This window comes from Poecilia reticulata, chromosome 21, assembly GCF_904066995.2.
Source record: "Poecilia reticulata chromosome 21, P_reticulata-male-v2, whole genome shotgun sequence".
NCBI lineage: Eukaryota > Metazoa > Chordata > Actinopteri > Cyprinodontiformes > Poeciliidae > Poecilia > Poecilia reticulata.
The window spans coordinates 25,637,352-25,641,902 of NC_088850.1; the positions used below are offsets into that span (position 1 = coordinate 25,637,352).

Consider the following 4,551-nt stretch of genomic DNA (forward strand, 5'->3'; position numbering starts at 1 on the left):
GTTAATTGAAACAATGTTTAATATCAAGATTAATTTATTTCCTTAACAGTTCCTTCTCCTGTTCCCTCAGAAGGGCAGAGTTTAGGAGTGACTAATTACATTTACTCAAATATGGTTGAGTAACTTTTTGAAACTCAAATGAACTTTTAGGATAACTCTTACTATGCTGAACTTTTTACTTTTACTCAAGTCATTTTATTATGAAGCATCACTATTTAAACAAATTTTTAATTTTGTCATTAAAATACCAACATTTCCACTGAACTTTATATTTTGAGCCTTCTAATTGTGTAATTTTTTAAAGACATGAAATAATTGATAACTTGATCAGTTACTCAGTACTTGTATACACTTTTTTCTTTACCAAATGCTTCTTTACTCTTGTGTAATTTCTTATTCAGTTACTTTGTACTTGAGTAAAAACATGTTGAAGTGCTACTGTTATTCCTGGAGTATAAATTGTGGGTCCTCTGCCCACCTCTAAGGAACAGTAACCAAATGTTGAGGCACATGTGTTGACCAAAAACAGGCAAACTAAGAACTACTTAAATTAATAGTCATATTTACTTTATATGCATATGTATGTGGGCCACACTTGGCACACTTCAGGGATGTAACCAAGAGGCAAAGATTTTAGCAGGAGTTCAGCTTTTATCCATTCTCCATTCTGTACCTTCACTAAAGGTCACTGTATTCAGGTTGTCTGTTTACAAAGGTAAAATAACGGCGATCGACTCTAAACCTCTCCTACCTTTTTTACTGTCGTTTAAACCAGTGTTTTTCAACCACTGTTCCGCGGCACACTAGTGTGCTGTGAGTGATCGTCAGGTGTGCCGTGGAAATTATTCAATTTCACTACGGTACCGTATTTTCCGGACTAAAAGCTTCTACTTTTTTCCTTAACTTTGAACCATGCGGATTGTAGCCTGCTGTGGCTTTTCTGTGGATTTTTCTTCAACCACCAGGGGGCTCTCTAGCAGGAAGTGAATCATTAGAAGTCAAAATTGTAAATCAAAGAAGAACGGCTAATTTTCATTTAGAACAACACATGCTAGCAGCAGGCACGACGGATAAATGTTTTCAAACTCATATCATGCAGCTTTTAAGTTGAGGGCTGTCAATCTGGCACTACAGGAGGGAAATAGAGCCGCTGCACTTAAACTCGGTGTGAACGAAACCATGGTTCGGCTTTGGAGACGGAGTGCTGCGTCCAGCAGATTTATTAGGACGAGGCATTCTGCTGGGTCCTAATGGAAAACCGAGAGCAGCTTCCAGTTTTTATTTTATTTTTTTAATTGAGGGTGCTAGTATGGTGCGCTCTATAGTCCAAAAAATACGGTAATTGGTTTTAAAAGATTTTTTGAAAATGAATTGTCTGCAAATAATGCCATCTTCGAGTATCTGCTGTAGTAGTAGCAGCGGCGTAATCATGTAATGTTCTTACCACTAGATGGCAGTAGGTACAGGGCATTTTACATTAAAACAAGAGAATTAGTGATGCACGAATGTTACAGGTAGCGGTGAGAGCACTGAATCTAGAAAGACTGTGATGACAGTGATGGAAAAGACAGTGAAGCTCAGCAGTAGTTGGAAAGAACGAGTCCATTTCCCACAACATATCTGTGTGAAGTGAGCTTCTCAAGCCTGGCTACTATAAAAACTAAAACCAGAGAGAGACGAGATGTTGAGGAAGAGCTTTGTCTTCAATTTCTGCCAGGAAATCAGATCTGTTTTTATCCAAACATGCACAGGTTTCACACCAGGTGGGTAAAATATACAGATATTGACATTTTGTACATGCAACTCTTCATATTGTAACAGTGAATATGAAGTGAAATGTTTCCCAAATATTATTGCTTCTTTCAGAATAAGAATTATTTTCTGTATTCTGGCTATAAGAATGCTTCTGGATTAGTTTGTAAAACACTTTGACGTTTTCTACAACTTCTTTAAATTTAACACCACAGTGTTGTGGAACTGTTCAGGCGTATTTTTGAAGTGGATATGTTAAGTGCAATTTGAAATAAGAAATGTAAAATGTGATAATACATTTTTGTGTTTGTTTGATTCCTATTCAAGAGACTTTGATAAGAATGACTATATATAGGCGGCTACAGAGTATCTTTATTTCCATTTTTAGTTGGTGGTGTGCCTCGGGATTTTTTCAATTAAAACAGTGTACCTTGACTCAAAAATGGTTGAAAAACACTGGTTTAAACAACCTGTTGCCATGACAACCGCGTGCGTCCCACAAACCCAGCATAGATTAGCTAAAAACACAACGGATTCAGTCCGTTAAGATATTAGGTTTTCAGGCTTCATATTTATTTCTCTTAGCCAATTTAAACTTGCTGCTCGTCAGTCAATCTTTGAGTCCCTTTTTATTTTTGTAATGGTACCGAAATGCACACACCTTGTTTAAACAATAATTACTGAGATTAATTTTGTTGGGACACTAATTTGAAGACGTTTGGTTGATTTTATCCTTAATAAGATGTATTGGATCAGTGGACGTGCTGGTCTCAACATCCTGGAGGCGTTCAGTTTGTCACCTACTGCCGAGATCAACTCAAAACCTTCCACGATCGTATTTGAGCCCTATTGATTAAATATGACTGTAGTTGGAAAACAAACATCAGCGGTAGCTTACCGTGTAACATCTGGGCAACCGGAGGATCCTGGACGGACAGCAGCGGTGTGTAACCAGTTTCATTTTAGAATTATTAGAGAAATAAATTTAAAAAATACATTTCTTGAGAACTAGGTTCTAGGTTCGTCTACTGGAGGTGGTGGCAAATTGCAAAACACCGACAACTGGATGGTGAAAAATCAGTGAGGTGTATTTATATGTACAATATGTAACAAGTTATTTAACAATTTCAAAGTCCAGCAAGGTTCCTTAGGCCAAGGAAGTCTCTGTCGATGATGAAAGGAAAAAAAACACAAAAAAATAGTAATTCAGTTCCAGCAGTGAAATGGTTGGCTGAATTTCCAACCAGTTTGGAAATGTTTCCTCAAATGATGGGTGTATTTCTGATCCGCTGTGGTTAGCTCGCCAGTCCGGTCAGCACGAAAAACCAGACAATCCTTGATGTGTTCTGGATCCTTCAGTCACTCCTCGAGGGGGGTGGGATCCGGAACACACCCGGCCTGTGCAAACAGGTCCAAACAATCAATATACATGTACATGCATTTTCTAATAATCGCGTGAGCCTACATAATTACATGCAACCCATGCAAAACAGTACCCTCACACAGTACAGTTTCAGTAAACATTTCAATCCAAATGTGCTTTTAGATAGGTGTATAGTCACAACAGGCTGGGAGGCTAGTGCTAGCATGCTAGCTCCCCAACAACACTCACCAGTTCCCTCTTGCTCAACCGTGATCGCTACAACTTTCGGATGAAATGATCACACGTCTGTAAGTTAAGAGGCACACGATTGATTGATGTACCATCGACATTCAAAAACCGCTTTGGGAACAGAAGCCTACCTGCACGTCAGAGTCCGACAGCGTCTCCCATCTAAGGTGCGATTCAGCAGCAATATAAGCTATGGCTGTCAATTTAGGACGCTGACGTGCAGTTGTCACATGACGTTAAAACCTCGCGAGAACAATTGTGTTCTTGCTTGGCTGGTGTTAAATTATGGAAAGGAGGATTTTAATTAAATCTTTAAATAAAAATACATAAAATTAGATCTAACAAAATAGAAAAATACAATAAACTGAATCTAACAGAAAAATTATCCTGGTTACAGGTGCATGTCTTAAAAATGGCCTCCGATGCAGATCTCCAAGGCTTGCCACTCTCATTCTTTCAGCTCGATGCTCCATAGAGCTGCCTCTGGATATTGCAGTTCACTTACGATGTACAGTAAAGTCTGCTCCTTATAGTTGGATCACAGCTGGTCGCTATGAAGGTGTCCCGAACCTTCAATCGTAAGCCAACGTCAGCGGCCGCTTCGTTCAAACTAAAAAAACTCCCGACAGTGAAGCTCTGAGTTAAATGAGAGCCGCCAACTGAAACACGTTCTGTCTGAGCGGCCACACAAAAACTAAAGTCAGGAGTAATAACACTATTTTCTAATGAAGTTAATGAGCTTCAACTTATTGATAACCCGTTAGTAGGTTGCCATCTTTCTTGAAGCAAAGTATGGGTGTGACGCTAACCAACCAATTGGGGAAGTTGTAGCCTGATGACGTGCCTTTCCTCATTTGCATTTATTTTTTTCTAAGTTTTACGGGGAAATAGAATGTGATAAATAAGAAAATAAGGAAATACTAAATGAATAAGGGAAATTGGAAAATGGGAATAGTAACTATTTTTCAAACAAATGTTAAATGAAAAATAGATAAAAGAAAAATTGGTAAATAAAAAGGGATATATGAGAAATTGATTAATGAAACTTGGAAATAGGAAATCAGGTTAATGGAAAAAGGAAATTGAAAAATTGTTAAATTAAAAAATAGATTAATGAAAAATGGGTAAATGGATAAATGAAAAATTGACAAATGAAAATTAGATAAATGAAAATAAGAAATGAAAAA

General features: G+C 37.7%; 1 long non-coding RNA gene across 1 annotated transcript; it reads right to left on the reverse strand.

Annotated features, from left to right (window-relative positions):
• Positions 1–2,819: 2,819 nt before the first annotated feature.
• LOC145549651 (uncharacterized) lies at positions 2,820–4,551 on the reverse strand. Its single transcript, XR_014085492.1, has 2 exons — positions 3,365–4,551; positions 2,820–3,150 (listed from the first exon to the last, which is right to left on the reverse strand). It is a non-coding gene; the product is annotated as an uncharacterized LOC145549651 (long non-coding RNA).